Source organism: Salarias fasciatus, chromosome 23, assembly GCF_902148845.1.
Source record: "Salarias fasciatus chromosome 23, fSalaFa1.1, whole genome shotgun sequence".
Lineage (NCBI taxonomy): Eukaryota > Metazoa > Chordata > Actinopteri > Blenniiformes > Blenniidae > Salarias > Salarias fasciatus.
Window position 1 is genome coordinate 6201961 of NC_043766.1, and position 22634 is coordinate 6224594.

The following is a 22634-nucleotide window of genomic DNA, read 5'->3' on the forward strand; positions in this document are numbered from 1 at the left end:
TAGACAAACTGCTCAAAGTATTGTTACTTTTAACCAATGGATGTTTTGTGTTGTCAGTAGCAGACATCTTATTTGATTCTTCTGATAAAATACTGCATTCAAAGTTTATTCCTCAGAGGAATAATGAAAAACTATGCCAAGACAGCTTGTCTTGTGACCAAATGTAGATATAAGCAGGAATCTATTTCTATTGTATTCCCTCTCTTTAGGAAAAGGTTACTGTTTTTCCTTTATTTTGGTTTAATCTGCAGATGAATTCGATTTTTAGATTAATCAATTTTTAAGATTGCCCCAAACTGTTGTGGAATTTTGGTGAATCAGAGCCAAAGATGACGAGTCAAGGTGTTGACGCTGCACAAGGAGGATTTATTGAGGATTGCAGAGGAAGCACACACAAATCAGCTGATTGAGAGCAAGGCTGTTGCTCCGAGGAGAATCCAACCCGACTCTGGCATGACTTCCGGTCACGCCATCTCATATAGCTAGATCTCACGAGACTAGCAGACGCTGTTTCCAAGTGACTTCAGACAAAACAGAGCGGCCTTCACACTGTGTTCCTGAGAACTTTGAAAACAAAGCATTATTCCACATCAATTATTATTATTATTATTATTATTATTATTATTATTATTATTATTATTATTATCATTATTATTACTATTACTATTGTTATTGTTATTGTTATTATCACAATAATTATGTTAGATGTGATATTTCGACCCTTCAAAGCATGGTTTTCTACTGATCCCGTAATGAGCTTGTCACCAGAGGATGAAGTTGTATGGGTGTGCTGTCATTCAACAGGCAACAGAAAACCCCTGCTCACGGTAACGGGTTCTCCCCCTGGTGGTCACTGTCTGAAACGGCAGTTTAATGCAGGTCCTGCTCAGTCAGAGACAAACTAAAGCATACGACCAAACATGTGTAGGTGTCACCACATACTGTGCCATACTGTCACCACTAACAGTACTGCACTAACCTTCAAGAAAACGTGGTTAGTATTAATGCGGAAAATATAGTTTGCATACCTACAACTATAACACTCAAAATAATTGTTACACAGCGATTCTGCCATTCCTTTCATTTTGTTCATTCATTCTTTTGATAGAATAAATGGTTTGTACTGTGCATGACTCTAATACCCTCTGATGAAACGATAAAAGTCTGTTAGCGAGGTGGCTGTATGAGCAAACCGTTTTCTTTGACTATGCTGTTTGGGAATCTGATGTGATGTGCTCATAGTTGTGTCACTGTAGTTTTTCTGCACTCTAAAAAGTAACTCAGAGGAGCTTTTAGCACCACTAGATTTAATATATGGATCCAAGTAAAAAAAAATTGTAATTAGTTGATTTTGATAAACTTTCTAAGTTCCAAACCGATTTTTTTCAAGTTATGAAAAAGTTGTTATGTTCTTAATTACATCAACTTAATTTTGCTTGCAGTTTGAGCTCAAAATTCATTGTTGATGGGTTTAAAACAAAATTCAAGTTGTTATAACTTAACAAACTTGGCTTGATAATTTGATTTTGTTAACGTTGACTTCACAATTTTAAGTTCCCTCTCGCCACACAACATGCCTGGACAAGTTGGACAGTGGGTTAGCAGGATGAAAAACCTTGATACAAGCAACATTTCATCGTGACTAAAATTCATTTTTAGTAGGGTATGGACACCACATCGGCATGGTTAGTGTTGGTCACAGCATAAAGGAAACAGGCTCTTTGAAGAATTTAACAATGATGATGGTAGTGCCGCAATGCATCATGGGAGTTTGGGATGAGATATTCAAGATTTAAACATTGATTTCATTATTTATTTCGATGTTCTGATGTTAATAGTGTTATTGGTAGTTGTGTTTGGTTGTGTTCTTGTTCAGATAATATAAATACTTTAGTTACTTTTTGTGTCAAACCTGGAATGAGAAGTATTGAGCATTTAATCTGCTCCTGCTACTACTCCAAAACTTAGAGAGTTCAACAGAGCAGTTCACTTGCCTCTGGGCTTATTAATAGCCTGATACTAACTGTGCAGAATCAGTTCACATTGGCTATGACAACATCATATTCACAACATTAAGGTTCAACAGAAACTGGTGATTTTAACAACTTGAAAGTGGGCATCCAATTTATTTGAGTTATCAACTTAAAAATCTTGCATTTATTAAGTAAGCAGTACTTAAAATGATCTTTGACTGATGACAAAAAATGAATTCACTCAAAGTAATATAGTTTGTTGATTCAATGTAATTTCTGAGGTTGCCATAACTTAAAAAGACTAATGCAAATTGTTGCGTCGATTTATTTTATTGAGTCTAGAAATTTCTTTTTAGAGTGTGGAAAAGCTGCTCATATTACTCTCAGTGTCTTTTGACAATTTATTGGTGCCATTGATTTGTCTTGTATATATTCTTCCTCATTGTCATTGTTAGATTAAATGTCTTTGAATGTTGTTTGGATTTTAATCCCCTTAGCCGTTGTTATTATGGTATATGGATGTCTGCTTCAGTGACCTTGTTTTTTTTTTTGTCCATCTGGTTTTTGACAATCTCTTGTTGATCACACCTAGATGGAAGTGAAGGTTTGTTGTTTTGTTTAGTGTCAAAGTAGGGGGTTTCTAAAAAACTTATGGTGTCATTTTGTGTCAATAATAATAATAATAATAATAATAATAATAATAATAATAATAATAATAATAATAATAATAACAATAATAATAATAAAAAAATAGTACAGATATTTGGTAGACTATCATATTACACAACAGTAGTGTTAATTCACTTAAACTTTAATGACATGATGTCAGTGTCTATTGCAGAGCTTGACAACTTAGATAGAAAGACACATACAAATATTTGTAATACATTTATTTAACCTCAATAAATTCCCTGGGTGTATAACTTGAGGATTGTGTTTAGGATGAAACAACAGCATATTTCTTGACCAGTGTCTAATGGTGACCTGCTTTGGAATTCAGGATGCAAGTCTTGCTCCCTAGCTTCATGGCATTTATTGCAAAACAGGCAGCAGGCTGTGGAGCGTTGACCTAGTAATGAGACACAGGAAAGATTGTCTGATGAAATGATGACGATGAAAAATAGAGGAATCACTCCATCTAATAAATAACGAGTTTTTGTTTGTTTCTGCTTTTTCACCTGCGGTCACACTTATTCTGGCAAAAGGAGTGTCGAAATTTTAATTAAAAATCTTTAAACTACTCGAATTTTCAAAGAATTATTTCTATTCACCATGCTATTATTTTTTTCTACACTTCTGCCTTGAGCTGTTCACCAGAAGCTATGTGTTGTTTTCAAGAGGGGAAAGTCGTGTGGGCGTGTTGTGCTGTACTTCAGCAGATCCCTCAAATTCCCTGCTCACTATAAGAAAGATTCCCCCTGGTGGTCACTTTCTAAAACCGCAGCTTCAAGCAGGAGGGGCTCAGTTCAAACCTAAACCGTCGATGGTTCAAAAATGTCACACGTAACATGCCCATTTCACACGCCCGCGCACGCACACACGCACACATACACCAAAAGAGAGAGAGAAGGGGGGAGGGGGTCTTTCTAATTGCTTTGATGATATGTATTTATGATGTCTTCGAACTTGACTGAATTGCAAAACTTTTCAAAGTCAATGAGTTGTTTATAAACACATGTAGACCTGCAGGAACAATAATGCAATACCACAGTATATGCCATTTGATGGATTATAGACTTTAAGACCAATAAATGTGCCTTCAGAGGTGTGTATTTTTTGTGAGCTGGTTGTTTCCATCTGGCTCTCTGTTACTCATTTCCTCTGAACAAAGTTACTCAACCATCTTGAGGTTGTCTTACTGACACCCAGCTCATTTGTTTTTCACAGGTTTGCCTTCACTGACAGTTTTCGGTTCATTCTTGTTGTTTGGATTAATTTTCTTTCCTCACTGGAAATTTTCTGAGAAGCTTCTCTTATTTTAGAGGTTTTCAGACTGGCTGTGCATCTGATCAAACGCAAAAGGTACTTTAAAGGATATGTGTTGTATTTTACTTTTCATCTCAGTTCTAATGACATTCTTATTTACACAATTTAATCTATATATTGGAATATGTGTAATGTCCATTAAGATTTTTTTATTTTTATTTTAAGAAACACACATTTTAAAGACTTTAAAAATAATAAATTCACAATTATAAACACAAACTTAAACAGAAAAACAATTAAAAAAAATGAAGGAAAAGCTTGGGGGGTGGGGGTGGGGGGGCAGAGCATGCGCGTGGGGGGGCAGAGCATGTCCGTGGGGGGGGGGGGGGGGGGGGGGGCAGTGCCCACCCCGCCCCCTCCTAAGGCCCCTGATACAAGTAAAGACCTTGTTGGACCATGGTGGCTGCTCCATCACTGGGACTGGGACGGATGACAGACCAGACCAGAACTAGTTGAGCAAATTACTTAAAATTGATTTTATTAATGAAGAGCATCTCTCAAAAATAAATAAATAAATAAATAAATAAATAAATAAATAAATAAATAAATAAATAAATAAATAAATAAATAATGCTGAAGTGGGTCAAGCAATTTTATCTTTTTATTTAAAGCAAAATCTTCATCTTCACCGACTTTGTCTTCACCTTATTAGAAATTTACAGCTCAATCTAACACTTTTAAATGGAAAAGGTTTAAATAAACAATGTACATAAAGTGCACAACTCTCAAATTACATCAAAATGACTTTACTGATAAAAACGGCATCGAACAGTCCCCGTTCTTTTCATAATATCTGATTAGTAATGAATGTATTTGAAAAGAAAAAGATTTGTTTTGGGTGAAAATGACCGCAGGATGTGTTGTCCTGCGGGCCACACAGACACCCTGCTCACTGTAACAGACCTTCCCCCTGGTGGTCACATTTTGATACTGCAGCTTCAAGCAGGTCCAGCTCAGTCCATTCCCATATCACAATAATCCTGCTCTTTACACAGACAGGAAGAGAAAAAGATGTGTCCTGACAATTTGTTATATGATTAACCATAACTACAAAATACTTTCAAGAATGTTATGTATCATTTCAGAATGACACTTGATCATCCAATAATTTTAAGTGAAACCCATGTGAAGTTAACGTTATATTAGAAAACAATGACAAATTTTCATGTCCAGATCCTTTCTCATTTTAAAATAATTGAATTAATAATTTGAGTGAGAGGACACATCATACAACCTTTTGTTGAATAATTCAAAAGGGAAATATTTTGTGAATTTATTTCCATCAAATTAACCCCAACGCGATTTAATTTTCCACAAGTGACCTTCTAATGATCTCTCTCTGTCTCTCAGGTCTAGTCCTTGGCCGACTCTCATATTCGCACGTGAAGAACCAGTATGTTTACATCTTCCCCAAAAAACTGCTTCAGTTCAACATGTATTTTTGCTGTGGTTAAACATGAGATATGGATTGTTTTGTGTGAATTCAGTGGTGTCTGGGTCCAGTTTAATTTGTTTCAGAGTAAATCTGCTCAGCTGAAGGAAAAGTTCACGTTTAAGGCTATTTAACTGAACTTTAATGCTTAAAATTAGAGATTCCATAAAGTTTAGTCTCAGTGGTGCAAATGTCTTTTACTCGTTATACTGGTGAATGTTGAGCATTCACACTAAAACTATTTCAATCAAGGCACTACTGACGAAACAGAACCTGATCCAGTGGTGATCTGCAGCCAGATGTTGAAGTGAGTTTTGTTTTCATTGCTTGAAATGAAGCATATGAATAATTTATTGAGTTGGTAGTGTGACTTTTTTTTTGTCTTCCTCAGAGACTTCAGGGTTGGCTGTGACACCAAACAAGGTAAAAATAAAATAGGCACAATCTGAAGGCCTAAGTATCTGACCTGTTTCTTTGAATGACACCAGAGATGCTTCCTGTAATTGATATATTGTGATCTTATCAAGTTCAGAATTCACTGTGTACATGTTTATGTATCTGATCATTGAGATAAAGCTTTCTTCCTTCCAACAGGTTATCTGTTTGGTGTCATAAAGGCAACTGGGTGCTGCAGGCATGAGATTCCACCTCCACTGAGCAGGTGGGTACAGGACCAGCTGGTTTTTGGTGAGCAGGAGCAGGGTGTTGGAACCTAGGACTTTTTGTCCGTCTCCACCCGGTCCTTTGATTCTATACTTGGTATGAAAAATGCCAAAACAGCTGACTTCAGATTATTACCATTTATTTAGATATAGCCGGATGTAATGCTCAGCGCTGGACCTTACTGGGAAAAACATTTATTTCGGCCTGAAAGGATCCTGATCGTTGATGAGACAGAGCTTTGAGTCCATGCTCTTCTGGCCTGGGCCTGCCCCGACAGGTAGATTGGACTATATTCGCAATTGGACAATTTGGTATTGATGTCAGCTGCCAACCAAGCGCTGACATCCTCATCAAGTATGTTTGGAACACTAGTGTGTGAGTGTTGGTATCTCCAGAACATGTGGGTATGTTTACACTTTAGCAGAATGTCTTGTACCAGGGACAAGTGTCACAATGGCTTAAGGTGCATTTAATGTAGCTGTTTCATGACAGTAGTGGTAATTAAAGTATATACCCGACAAGGGTCTGATCCACATCCCAGATTGTCAATATAGACATCAAAAAACCTCCCTTTGGCATCACAGACACCTGCAGATGGAAGGAAACCTTTCTCTTTCAGTAACAGATGTTTCTTTTGCTCTGCAGGAAGAATTCTGACGTGACTCCATCAACGACTCCAGCAGGACAGAGAAATGCCTGATGGCCAGGACAGCAAAGCTCCAGGTTCCTCCACCTGCTCCTGTCAGTGGAAGTGGATCACCCCGAATTGATGTTCATCAGCTCATCCACAACACCGAGGACAGTCCAGCAGAACGTGGGATTTAAATAATACCACAGTCTGTTTCTGTGGTATTTAAATAATGCTCAGGTCGATTGTGGTAATGTGCAGCAGTTAATCCGCTGCTGTACCGCTTGACGGTGGGACGGGCCCAGATGAGTATTGCTCTCGGATAGCCTCTCTGGGTGACGTAACTCACACTGTCATTTTCCGGTATATCACACTTTTTCAGCAAAATGTCAAACGTTCACGTTGAGACTCTTCAAAACTTATGTCAAGGTTTACTACGAACGGAAAAAAAGATAAAAATGTACTTGTTCTAATCTAATACTTCCGGAGGACAATGTCTGGCACAATGGCGTATTAAATCATTCATTTAGAGGACATATGGAGAATTCACATGAAATGTGGATGTTTGGAAATCTTGTTGCATTTAGCGCTTAATTCAATCATTCATGCTGACGCTGTAAAACTTAGATTCTCATTGTGTGTCACTAATAGGGAACGTGAGCTGGGTTAGACCCTGGTAAGACAGATTAGTTTTGCCCTACTGATGATGTGTTGCTGCAATAGTAATTCTGGTCTGTCAGCAGCATCACCTGGACAGACTGCTGTCCACCTGGAAGTAGTTCACATGTTTGGTTCATCAGCGGAGCTCGAACCCGCCACCTTCGGTGCCACAGCTTCCCCAGCAAACACAAAGTAAATGATAAATTTACTCCATATATTGAAGTTTCAGGAAGAAATTGGATCCAAGTATATAAAAACCATAACCATTTATTTAGAGGACATATGGAGAATTCACATGAAATGTGGATGTTTGGACATCTTATTGTTGCATTTAGTGCTTAATTCTTCATTAATGTCAAACTCATATTTTCATTGTGTGAAGACACAGCAGGCAAGTTCCTGAATACTGAGGGAGAAAAAGAGTGACACTATCGAGGACAACAGCATCTCAGAAAACATCCAAACCGTCAGCATGTCAGCCATTGACAGCCTGCTGAAAAGACACCAAATGACTGGGAAGTTGAAGCTCCTTCAAGAGAAATAAGACAAAATGTAATGAAATATCGATTATTAATGTAATCATTCTTTTGGCAAAATTCCACATTCATAAATGTAAGTTCAGATACAGAAAAACGTTCTTTCTTGCTTTTCACGATGAGGTCAAACAGTGCATCGTTTTGATTAGGTTTTCTCTTGATCAAAAGGCAAGAACCAAAATATAAAAACTGAACATTCGTACAAATTTTTTTCAAATTGGCATAGTGTTGTGTCCAAGCAGAATCAAATATAATTTGAGAAAAAACATTTACAAAACCCAGTACAGCTTGATTATCCTTAAATTTGTAAGAAAACAAGCCTGACTTCAGATTTTTCTTGCATTTTTTTCCACAAGTGTGTTACTCGTGTCCTAAGTTCAGAATCAGGTCATAGACATGATGCTGAATGTCATCTTCTTTGCTTGAGGTCTAAGGTTTGTTCGTTTCAGGGTTTTTTTTAAGGGAAATAAAAACAGTTTTAACAAAAGAATCAGGAGACATGACAGAGTGTTTTCAATTTTTATTCACTTTTTGGACAGTTTCTTTGCCAGTGTCATCCATAACCGTTCACTTCAATGGTATTTGCATATTATTTCCTTCATTTCTTGTAGGATAAACAAAGGTAGGCTGATGTGCGACGCTGAATTATCTCGCGAACAAAATCTGCAGAATACAGCACTGAGTTTAAAAAGGGACCTATGGGCACCATGTGGCATCCTCTCTACCTTGTTGTTTGTATCCCTGTAGTTGTAATACTGATTTTGAAAAACAAAAACAAAACAAGAAAGGGCCATTGCTATTGAGCAGAGTGACCTGCATAGCAACTCGCAGGCAAAAGGACTGGACACTGATCCAATACAGAGGAGCAACACTAGACACCACCAGACATGTAAGTTGGCAGAAGACGGATGAATATGGGAGGGCTGATCAAGAGGAATGGAGAGAAAGGGGTCATCAGTCAGCCCAGTCAGAGGTGGAATGGCTGGGAGGGAGGGAAAGAGGCAAGGGGGGGAAAATGACTCGGGTAGAGGGAAGATTGTGTCCGATTCGGGATCAGGGTACCTATCAGCAGCATGGCTTACAAGCGCTTTGGTCCCCAGGGTGAGGCCTTTGTGTCCACAGGGGCTCCGAAGCTCGGGAAATCTTCAGAGCTGCTCATGTCAGGAGCCTGAAAACAGACACAAACATCACTGAGGATGCTTTTAGATCCACAGAGGCAGGAGACACTGCAGATATGTACGTGTGCTCAAGAGAAAATTGAACCTGGACACTAGTGTGGCAGCAGAGTGTGTTGTGTCTGATGCCTCCAGTACCTCAACATCTGGTCTGTGCTTCACCGCCAGCAACGTATGAATGTCTCATTGGTGTTAGTCCAGGGAACCTAACTCACCACAAAACCTTAGGATGGCGGGCCCCGATGATTCGGGCGTGGACCCTGCTGTCCAGGGTGATGTCCTCAGAGACCATCCCCTCCAGGTCGTTCACAATGGCCTGGATGGCGTCCCGTGCAGCTATGGCTTTAGTGCTCATACCCTGTAATAGTAAACTCATCCTGTGGAGAGAACGGACGCTGAGTAAACACGAAAACCCAGTTTTGTGTTTTCAGGTGGTTTAAAGGTGGAGCAGCTGGTGAAACAGCACCACCTGCTGTGTGGATGCAGTTTGCAAGGCTTCTTATAGTCACTGACGACTGAAAATCAGTATTTTCTGAGTTCGAACCTGGTTTTCATCTTTCTTCTCAGGAAACTGGATGTTAACGTGGTGTTCCGTGTGGAAACCAGTTAGCTCGATGATTTCAATGATTTTTAACAGTTTTCTCCAAATATCAAGAAGAAAAAACACTCGAAGACGAGGCTACATAGAAAAATTGTTGCGATCAAACAGCACATCACTGGCATTATTAGAATAAATGAGGAAGTCATATTCTTCGTCCAAAAAAAAGAAAGAAAAAAAGCTTTTGATACATGTTAAAAAGTAACAAATATAAGTAGTTTATGAAAAGAGTACTTAGCACTTCAATTGGTCTAATAGAAAAGAGCTTTAAAAATGTTTTTAAAATTTAAAAAGGCATAAAAAATAAACTGGCGTGTTTAAGCAATAACTTTTATAAAGATTAAATATCCATTAAAAGGACAAATGTCCTATCTGGTTGAGTTGTGTAGTTTATTCAACCATGTAAATTATAGCAGCACAAAGTGCAACTAGTTGTCTCAATTTCTATTCAAATTTGGTATCAAACTGGACACAGCCTTGTGAGTGTTGTTGGGCTTTTTTTGTAATAAATCCTTTCCTTTGTCAATATTACAGTAAGCCTTGTAAAAATTAAATTTGACTTATTTTGTTGCTTATTTCATTTTTATCCTGTTGTGATTGACATTTTTAACTTTCTATTCTATCCCTGGGGTCTTTCTATGTGCATCTTTCATGTTTTCCTCGTTTTTTGTGTGTCGGGGAGGATGGGGGATGGGGGGGTGGGGTTGGGGGTCCACCTCGCTTCTATACAGTACTTAGAGGAAAAAATGACAGGATTCTAAAAATGAATGACAGCATTCTATTAGGGACAGTGAGAGGCTATGGCTGTAACATGCCTCATTCTCATATTTATTCCATCTAGTGCTTTATCCATTGAGACCTATTAAGATGCACCAATTGTAGTTAATTTTGATAAAGGCCTTTTCTGAGCATTGTACTTGTTTGAACTCAGGTTAGATGAAAAACGTTGTCTTTGGACTCTATCTTTTGTAATGGCAATAAAGTTTAATCTGTCTTCTGATGCATTATAGGGAGTGTGTTGATCATTTTATTTTAACTCATTAAACTACAAGAGCAGTTTTACAAAAAACGTCCAGGCAATTCATGTCCAAAAGAGTTTGCTGATAAGTGCCAGTAAAAAAGAACAAGATAAAACCAGAACTTATCTAGAATTAAAGATATTTATGTATAAAATACATATATACAGTAGTTACTTTAAATTTCATGCAAATTTTATTTTAATAGGCAGCCTCACTTCTCCTGGCAAAATCCTAACTCGACACATTCGGAATGATTTCAGCTGCGTAGAGGGTTTATGATCAATATTGACCTAACCATTGATTTTACGAAGACATTTTTGATCTGCTGACCTTAGCCATTTCTGAGTGAAAAATGGAGGCTTACATCAATTAATAAACACTGAAACTATCTAACCAATAACTAACCTGAATAAAATATAATGACTTATGACAATGTGACAATGAGCCAGTGTCACATTGCAGAGGGGGTGGCAATTTGTAGTTGTCCCCTACAGGATCTGAGCTGTATTTATCCGCTGCCAAAAAGGGACTGAATGAACGACTTTAGCTTGACAAATAAAATGAAAGTTTCATACCTTTGAACCATCAAATCATGAAATAAAATCATAGATCAACAAAAAGACAAAATTTGCCAGATATTACATACAACAAAGTAAAGCCAACATAAGACACTGTGCAGTGACAGCCTGAATAATAACACAGTTGATCAATTAGTTGTTTTGGAGACAGAGGGGCAAAAACAGAGAGAGTGTGGATTAGGAGTAACTTGGGTGGAGGAATATATTTCAGGAGTAAATCAAAAAGCCTTGTTCATTTATGGTGATTTCAACATAGACCTGTTAAATCCAAACAAACAGCAGAAGATAGACGATATCATAAATACTCTATAGAGTTCCAGTTTAATTCCAAAAATCCCCAGACCCAGTAGGATTACAACCCAGTGTGCAAACTTAATTGATAATATATTAACAAATGTTATGGATAATATCAAAGTGAGTGGCTTTTTAGTTAACGATATCAGTGATAACTTTACAGTTTTCAGAATTTATAACAGCAATTACAGAAACACTAAGACAGATAACAAGAATAACTACAGACAAATCAGAAATGAAGAATCTCTGAATTAATTAAAAAACAATCTGCAGTCATAAAACTGGGAAGCAATTTATAAAGAGAAACATATTGATCATGCTTATGAAAGTTTCCTAAGAGTATTTATGTTGTTGTATGATGATAAAAATTGTCCAGTAAAACAATATACCAAAAAAACAAAATACAGTGACAAATAATGTATGTGTGTGTGTGTGTGTGTGTGTGTGTGTGTGTGTGTGTGTGTGTGTGTGTGTGTATATATATATATATATATATATATATATATATATATATATATATATATATATATATATATATATATATATATATATATATATATTCTAAATGCACTAAATTCATTCATTGTAACTATCTACAGATGTATAGGATGACTAGAGGTGGGAATTAATAAGTTGTCTTCTTCCCACTCCTTTTCGAGATGCATCCAAGAAATGTAAATACAACATATATTTAGTTTGTTTGTTTCTTTTTTCCTTTTTTTCTCTTTGGCATTTTATTCATACTATTTTGTACAATCTTGTTTTTGTTCACCAAACATATTGGAATTGTACAGTATACTTTTATGTCACTTTACTTACTCTTGTTTCTGGAAATAAATGCCTTCATTCATTCATTCATTCATTCATTCATTCATTCATTCATCCATTCATCCATTCATCATTGGATCACAAAGGGACTAATAAATGCATGTAAAAACAAAAATACACTATACAGGGAATTTATAAAACACAGAACTACAGAGGCAGAAAACAAATATAAGAAATATAAAAATAGGTTAACTAATATCATGAAAACAAGTAAAAAGGACTAGAGTAACAAAATACTAGAATTTAAAAAAGAAAATATCAGAGCTATCTGGAATGTATTAAATAGTATCATTAGAAATACTTCCAATAGGGACGATTACCCAAAGTATTTAGCTGAAAATTATATCAATATCAACAACATGAACCTGGCAGTGAGCACATTTCATGAGTTTTTTGTTAGCATTGGTCGAAACAAAATTCCTGTTCCCTCAAATTACATTGATGAGACATTAAAAGAAAGAAACTCAAATTCAATGTTCCTCAAAGCCACTGATGGAAAAGAAGAAATGTAAACTGTTAAGAAATGTAGAAAGAAAACCTCCACTGATTGTGATGGAATTGACATGTTGGTCATAGAAAAATCATTCTGGGTATTTCTAAACCATTAACTCATATGGTCAAAACAAAGTCAATCTTCTGACACCACTTAACAAACTGCAGACCTGCTTCCCTTCTCCCACAATTCTCTAAAATCCTTGAAAAAATGTTTAAAAACAGATTAGATATTTTCATAGAAGAATTCTGTCAGTCAGTATGGATGTAGAGTTAACGATCAACACAGCTTTAACTGAATTCATTGAAGACATCACAAATTCCACAGAAAAAAAAGAGGCAGCAGGAATTTTCATTGAGCTAATAAGAAAAAGCATTTGATACTATAGATCATGACATAATAATCAATAAACTGGAGAAATATGGAATCAGAGGAGCTATTTTGAACATGGGTTAGAAGCTATCTCGAGGACAAGGAACAATTTGTGAATTTGGGAGACTGTCTCCCTGAACATCTAGACATTGTATGTGGAGTCCCTCAGGGTTCAGTGTTGGGACCTAAACTTTTTGTACAATACATCAACGACATTTGCCAAGGATTTGAAATTTTGAAATTTATATTATTTGCAGGTGACACAAATATTGTTGGAACTGGTGAGAATTTGCAGCAACATTTGGAGACAATCACTTTACAGTTGAAAAAAAAATATGATTGATAAAAACAAGTAATATTTAAATCTATGGAAGAAAAAAATATATACATTTTGTGAAATATAATATAAATAATCATTTAAATGTACAGATAGAGGGGTAAACATAGAGAGGGTGAATCAAAACAAATTCCTGGGAGTAATATATGATGATAAAATTAGTTAGAAACCTCACATAAAACAAATTCACAACAAAATATGAAGAAGCATCTTGGCCAAAGCCCACGCTATACTAGACCAGAAATCTCTCTTTATTCTGTACAACTCACTGATTCGGTTATATTTAACTTACTGTGTGGAAATTTGGTGAAAAACTGTAAATTCATTAAAAAATTCATTAAAAAATTGTTGTCCTGCAGAAAAAAGCAATGAGAATTGTTCAGGAGGTCAGCTTCCATGAATACACTAATCCACTGTTTCTACATTCAAAATCTTTGAAATTTACAGATTTTGTAGCATTTAACACTATTAACAAAAAACATAAAAAACAAAGTGAAGAATCATGGATTACCACATAATATTAAAAAATTCATCTGTGAAAGAAAGAAAAGTTGTCATCTGGGGGGAGAGATCCTGGAGTAAAATTAGGGAACAAATTATCTGTGTAGACCAGACAAATCTCAAATGCAACTGAATTTAAACAGACATATAAAAAACTGATCTTGGCAAGATACAGGATCAGTGATGAGAGGGCTGTTTTGGTCATGGTGTGTCACTGAGTGATGGGTGTTGTTTAACTGTAGACTTTTGGCTCAGAGAGGTACTGAAAATATCGAATTGACAAAGATAGAACTGGGTAGGATTCAATAAGCTTTTGATTTCTTCCTACTCCCTTTCGGACATGTAACAAGAAGTCTTATCACGTATGGATGTTCTTTACTTTTGTGTATTTATTTTATTCTCTTTTTCTTTTTTTAAATTATAATTCACTGTTTAACTGTGTTGACATGTTCGAAATAAAGTTCAAATCAAATTAAAAATGCAGCACATTTTGCGGTATTTCAGAACCATGGACAGCACCGTGGATTGATCATTAAACACTGTCCAGATTTCGCCTAACCATCTGCTATAATTAGCGAATTCCCCTCTGGAAGGGTTTTCACGAAAGTACGGCGGATACAACTCGCTACTCAACGCGTTTATTACTTACACACTCAACAGGAAATACACACAGCCGCGTTACAAAGCCTGCTCCCACTGACTCCACTACTTTAATGTAAAAATAAACACCCTGATTGTCACTAATAGTCGCGGTTGTTGACTTTGGCATATATTCTAACATTATCAAACATCACACTTCTCATAAACATTATTCTTTTTAACTTGAACTTACCGACAGCGCGTATAATCATGATAATGAACCCACACTTAATGAACGCACCACAAAGCATGCCCCCCCCCCCCCCACCCCCGCGGCAAACTTCAATATAAAACCCTCACACAATTCCAAACACACACATTAACCATTTTCATATGTGAACAAATAATAATAATCAATAATAATCACACGGAAATATGCAATCGTTCTCATAAGAATAACATTATTGATACTGACATTCCTTTCCTCTCTGGAAAGTTTGAAGTTATACGAGTACAAACACCGACCTGCAGATAATCCAGCACCACAACTGCCGATGGCTGTTTCAGAACCATGGACAGCGCCATGGACCGATCATTAAACAGCGACCTGCTGACATTCCAGTACCACAACTGCAGACGGGCTATTTCAGCACCATGGACAGCGCCACAGACTTGACCAACACGTTTACGTTTACATGCAGTCAATAACTCTTTTCAAACCCTTTTCAAACTCGAATGTTGGCAATAACCCAGTAGCGTGTGGCCATGTAAACACCCGCCAAAACCCGGAAAAGCTCATTTTCGAGATTTGTAAAACCCGATAAAGACCGCTGGGTTACTCCTTTTCAAACTCGAAAGTGCCGCCGTGTAAACAGATATCGAGTTAAGGGACATTGTTTTTGGCCCTGCGCATGCTCCCATCCGCAATGAATCATGGTCTTTTGAGTCCAGCAACGAGTAGGCGCGAAACTCACCACACTTTTGTCCGTGTGAGGCTTCCGTGACGCACGATACAAACTGTTATTCTGAGCACGCACATCGCACATGCTTCATTTTGAAAGTAGGCGATTTGTACGGCCTGCAGAAAAATCATGTACAACAGAACAACCGTTCTGTCTGCGTTCCGTCCACAGAACGGAGTCACCGCAGCAGTCAGCCTCTGCAGACCAGTGGAGGAGGTTGCCAGATCTGTCGATCTAGACCGTAAAAACATCTGAAACTCGTAGAAAGCAGCCCAAACCCCCATCTTGGTTGAAAATGCACGTTAAAACCGTATTTGTATGATAAAAAAACACGTCATAAACACATAATCATTTAATCAACCCGTCCAATGTGTTCAATAAAGAAGCTTGCTTTGGCGGAAACTCCACTCAATCTGGCAACACCAAGCCGCTCCGGTCAGAGCTGTTTTGTTTTGAGAACAGCATGATGTGCGCAGTGGCTTGGAAAGGGATATCCCGATTGAATGCGCTGACTTGTAAACGGGGTAACTCTCTGTCTGTTACAGCATGTAAAGGGGGGTTTCCTAATGTTTCAGAAACCCAGATATTGACCTGAACCGGAATTTTAGCTGCATGTAAACGTAGTCGACAAGCTCAGCCTTTGTTATCACAAATACTATGGAACAACTGGTGATGTTCTCATCCAGCAGTGAGGAGTTTGAAACAATCATGAAGAAGTGGCAACAAAAACTTATTTAATCCAGCAAAAAAAAATCCACTGCAGCCACCAAGAAATGTCCAAAGTTCAAAATGTCCAATATAAAAAAAATCTCTTACTCCATATTTCTGAACTGCACAGTAGCTAATTGTGGCCTCGTGTTACAGCACCATCTCCCTCTCCTTCCGTGCAAGCCTTTCAGCCACCCTGTTTGTTTGTCTTTAATCAATGACAAGGTCCCTGTCTATACAGCAAAGTGAGGTTTGGGATTCAGGCCTCTTCATGCATGCCCTGAAACCGTTCTGAATCAATTTCAGCCCCTGAAACTACTATTCTACTGAAGAAAAAAAAAGTAAACAAATATGTGTATAGGACACCCACACCCACCCACCCACACACACACACACACACACACACACACACACACACACACACACCAGTGTAGAAAGAGTAGAACTCATCATGTCAAGAAGTCTGTTCTAATGACTATGAAAATGCTGAAATAAATTTTGTAGAATTTTGTACTATAGATAGTATGGTTAAAATAAACTTTAAAGGGGCTGTATCATGCTTTTTTAGCTAGTCCAAACCCTAGAAATGGCATTAACATGGTAATAGTTTATTTTTGGCGCTAAAGAAAAGTAATTTTGTGTGAAATAAAAGATTTTCTGGGGCTAATTCTGAAACCCGGAAGAGAAAACGCTCTGTTTCACTGAAAATCCCGCCTCTCCCCTTGTGGACTTTGACTGACAGCGTACTTCAACCAATCAGCGCTTCAAAACAATTACGCTGGTTACCTTTAGCTCTTTAGCTCTAGCTTCTCTACACGCAAAGACAATCGAAAACGTCTTTTCCTGTTAGAAACTCACCAAGGGCAGACCCTTCAGACTCTTGCTCTTGCTTGATTGTTGCTTTCAGACGATGGTTAAAGTTTATCTCCGTAATCGGAGATACAAAAAAAAAAGGGGGGGGGGGGGGGGAGGCTCAGGGGAGCCATCTTCTCCATGCAACTTCAACATGGGAAAGCAGACTGTTTTCACAGGTATGGGAGGGGCTGCCTCTCTGAGAAGCACAACAATGAGGAAAGCTCAAACACACATGAAGGAAAAAAACGCTTTGGGGATGTTTTTGGTGAGTACATAACTATATAACAAGGTTAAAACATACAAAAAGTGAATTTTGCATGATACAGCCCCTTTAACTTTAAAATCCCTATCTAGGAATAAGGAAGGGACGCCAGTTGTAGGCCCTGCTTTTTGATGTTGTCATTAAGCCCCTTGCAATAATGCTAAGAACTGCTACCAGACTTGGGGGGGGGGGGGGGGGGGGGGGGGGGGGGGGTGCAGAACCATATCTCTCTTTATGCTGATGACCTCCTCCTTTTCTGAATGAATCCTGTCATGAGCATCCCAGTGGATATCATCAAAGACTTTTGGAAGGTGTCTGGCCATAAAGTTAATTTATAAAAAAGTATTCCTTTCCCAATTAATAACCAGGCGAGGAGATTATTTTTCCAGGCTTTCCCTTTTACAACATCTAAGAATAAATTCACCTATTTAGGTAACAATGTGACAAGTAATTATAAAGATCTATTTAAACATAATTTGAAAGCAACATTAGATAAGACAAAGTTGGCATGGAAAGGTGGTCGTCTCTCCCTTTAACACTGGCACATAGGATAAATTCCATTAAAATGAATGTAATGCCACAGTTCCTCTTTTTGTTCCAGACATTACCAGTTTTCATTCCAAAATCATTTTTAAAGAACTGAATACATTTACATCCTCCTGTATTTGGAATAAAACAGTGCCCCAAATAAGAAGGGGCACCTTAAAAGGCAGAGAAAAGAAGGAGGTCTTACCCTACCTAACTATGTGCATTATCATTGGTCTGCAAACATACATAAGCTATTGTTTTGAGCTTCAGAGTTAGACAATGATGAAACTCCAATGTGGGTACATATGGAGAGGTGTGCATCCAGCCCAGTATCCTTATGTTCCCCAGTTTGTGCCCCTCTGCCTTTAAGTAAACACTTCTACACCAACAACCCTGTGGTACAAAACTCCATTAAAATCTGGGTCCAATTCAGAACACACGTCAGAATTAAAAATGCCCTCCTATCTGCTCCTATCTATGGCAATCATTTGTTTTCCCCGGGCCTTGGAGGAACAGCTTTTAGGGAATGGCATAGAGCTGAAGTAGAATGTGTCAAAAATCTTTTTAAAGATGGTGTATTCATGTCTGCTGCTCAGCTGGAAAGAGTATGAAATTCCTTTAGAGACTAATAATTTCAGATATTTACTTTATTGATATTTACAGATATAACTTTGTTGTCATTAGTGTACAATTCCATATTTGGAGAATTTCTGTTCCTTTGCAGACACAACACATTTTACATAGGCATTTCCCTTGTTCTGAACTATAATAATGATATATAATCTGATATTGTTCAAGGTCGGTCCTCTTTATCTGTTCTTCAAAATGGTCAGTATCCTTTCTGATGGTCGTCTCATGTCAGCAGTGTGACCTCCTGCTCTCAGATTGTTGTCACCATGGTGTGTGGAACTAGGGGACTCAGCAAAACAGAGCGTCTCTATGGGTTTTTTTTTTTTCTCATTTTCCTGAAGTTCAGGGAGGAACAGCCTGTGAACACAGGGATGCTGGACTGTGGTCTTCTTTAGGCTGCTGCATCAAAAAGGACAGCCAACTAATGTGTCTGGTCTCCCCCCAAGACGTTTGCAAGAGAAACAGACATGTGTAGTCAGTCTGTGTGTACAGCTCATTCCCTGTCTGGGCTCGTACACTTTGAGGTTCCTCTGAGGGTGGAGAGGGGGAATGGTCTTGGACACGTGTCCGCATGGCGAGTCAACTTTCACTATTTCTCCGTTTGGGTGCGGTCCCCCATTTATTTTCTTGGCACATATAATTCCACAGGTTAGGAGCAAAGCTGGAGCCGGAGAGCTCGCACATACGTTCCCCAAACGCCGATCAAACACGGTAGAATGACTGTTTGCTGTCCCTCTCTGCACACACCTGCACCTAATCACCCGTGTGCTCCATTTATGCTTTTATACAGCTCCCCCTGGTGGTTAAATTAAAGATGTGATAAATTGGCTCCTACACCGTGGATGATGACCATATGTTGGTTTTTTTTTCTTTTTATAAAAAAAGAAAAAGAAAGACCACGTTAAAGTTGATTGGCCAATAAACGAGGAGCTGACCCCAAGACACACCTTGAAATTCTGCCCCCCTATTTACACATTGACGTATAGAAAAAATATAGAAGAGGAAAATCCAAGATTAGAAAAAAATCAATATGTTAAATGTGACAGTGAATAAAAAAGTGTACAGCCCATTCTGAGCTGATACATTTTGGGTTTCCTATTGAGGGTAAAGAGGGAGAACTTTTTCGGACGCGTGTCAGACGATCCAATCAATCTATTTTTTACTTTTGAGGTCATTGGGTGCAATGACCCTATTATTGTCCTCTGTACATATAAATCCACTGTTTACATGTACAAATTTGGAGCAGGCGAATTCACTTGTTCCCATAATTTACCACCAACACCTACACAACCGAACACGGTCATAAGACTTTGTGCTGTCCCTCTATCGTGCACCTGACGCTCATCACCCGTGTTCTCCTGCATGCCCACACGTCCTGCTCCCCCTACAGGTCAAATCAAAGAAATGATAAATGGCTCCTACAATAAATATATTTTAGTCACATTTTGTAGGTTTTGTCAAAAAAACATTTAGTTTGTAAGATTTATTGGCACGTAAATGTATTTATTGACCCATTTTTATATTTTTATGGCAATTTCGGTCCTGACTGTGACTATACCCAAAGTTAGACAAACAAAAAAAAAACAAAAAAACAAACAAACAAACAAAAAACGTAGATCAATTAATCCCCATTTTCGAAAACGAGTAAAGATAAATAAATAAATACTTCTATTTCTCCATAGTCCGTGATTTATATGAGGAGGTGGTGTTTGAGAGGAACAGAGGAATATCTCATTGTTCGAAGAAGAACACTAGATGGCAGTGCTGCCCAACAGGTCAGAACTGAACTTTGGACTGGATGACTGGTCACTTCTGTTGCAGTCCTGTCCTACAGATAAATCGATCAGGACTCTGTGTGTGTGTGTGTGTGTGTGTGTGTGTGTGTGTGTGTGTGTGTGTGTGTGTGTGTGTGTGTGTGTGCCAAAACGCAATTCGCTGTGAGGCCTGTTTTAGTTTGTTTTATGTAATACTTATTGCTGTTAGTTTTAATCGCGATTAATCCATTGTGGTCTGCCAATTGGGTCAAAGAAAAGAACTAGAGGATAATAGTCTTTTTTCCTGACATTGGGACTGATTTATGAGGACTAGATTCTTCATTGCGATTAATCTCAACTTTAAAAACGTTCAGCACTCCATGAATTAATCACGATTAATTGCGATCAATGCGATTAAAACTGACAGCACTAGTAATATTCCATGATTAATTTGTGTATGTCAACAGAAAATATTGAGCGTGTGAGCCCGAAATGCTATCCCAAGTTCACAGCATTATTATGAATATTATGAATGGATAACATGTAGTGACTTGCCCTTTTTGATGGTTAAACCACAGCCTCAGATCTTTCTAACAAGCCACTGATTGCCCCTGTGTATAAAGTACTCAGGATAATAACCCCGTGCGTAAAGTGTGGGTAATCTTTGAAATCCGTGCGTAAAATGTGAAACTTCTTAATAACCATCACCTTTTCCCGGGCGCGTGTTTTATGAATTTGCAACAAATGGAAACTGCAACTTCTTCAGTTTAGAGTTTTTCTGACCCCAAAGTATTGAAGGCTTCACACAATGAAAAGGCAGTGCATCCACTGAAGGACAGTTGATCCAGAATCACGCACCCAACTTTAATCAGCAGCCGGATTGGGAATCGAACTCATTACTGCACCTTGACCGGAATTAGCAGTGCTCACGTGTGACAAAGCACCTGCAAAGGTGACTCAGTTGAATGTCTCCACAAAACTTCTTTCCGACTTGAATTTGCCCTCCACTGGAATGAAGGAGAGAGAGAGAGAGAGAGAGAGAGAGAGAGAGAGAGAGAGAGAGAGAGAGAGAGAGAGAGAGAGAGAGAGAGACTGACTGACTGACTGACTGACTGACTGACTGTGGTTGGGAACAACACTGAGTTAACATTAAAGTTTCAGTCGAATTTATACAGTATTTGCTGCAAGTGCTTGTTTGGAGAGAAGAAAAGTAAGCTTAGTGTGGCTGATTGTGGGACAAGGAGAGGATCGAAAGGCTGCTCTTTTGAGCATGCGCAGATCATTTGCAGTCTGCACGTTGCAGAGTAAACATCTCCTGGTCGGACTGCAGTCAAACGGACTGCTCCACGATGACTGGACCACCCGAGAGTGTTTTGGGACAGGTCCCGCAAGTCAGATAATAATGCACATGAATGTCTCTGAAGCTGTAAAATAGTACCAGAATAATCCGCTCATTAATGGGCATTGCAGTTAATAAAAAAGTGTTGATTGAAGGGTTTGAATACTTGCAAATTACATCGAGCGATTGTTCTCATGCAAACATGCGCAGAAGGGACGTTCTCATTCCAAAATGGAGGAAGAATTTCAGAGTTCACTCCAAAATGGAGGAGAATTTCATTTATGAATTAGCACATGCGCACTTCATTTGCGCTCTGCTCGTTGCAGAGTAAACATGTCCTGTACGGACTACATTGAAACGGACTGCTGCAGGAGGGCTGGACCACCCGAGAGAGCTTTGGGACAGGAGAGAAGGACACTCTAGAACTTGCTGCATGTTGAACATAGTGAATATATTGATAATATGTGTCATGTTAGAGCATCTAAAATATTCAAATTAAGCCCAAGTCTCTACATTTGCTGCTTTTGTTCACTTCTTACAGCTTAAATATTTCGGAGGATGCTTCTTTGGACATGCACAGAGCAAATTTTTCCATGTATTTTTTTTTTTTTTTTTTTAATAAAACCTCCACGACTTTAGGATGTCATCTGTTTTGATTTTGTTGTTTAAGTTCACTGTGTGAGTGTGAGACAAATGTGAAATTACGAGTTGGCATGATGGGAACGATATTATGACTGAACACAAGAGAGATATGCCACTGATCAAAGCAGGGAGGGATCATCAGGCAGCCCCTTCACACATGCGCAGTTCATTTGCGCTTCGCATGTCGAGGATTGAACATCTCCAGTTGAGACTGCATAGAAACGAACTGCTGCAGCAGGACTGGACCACCCGAGAGTGCTTTGGGACAGGCGAGGAGGACTTGGACATGCGCAGAAAAAACT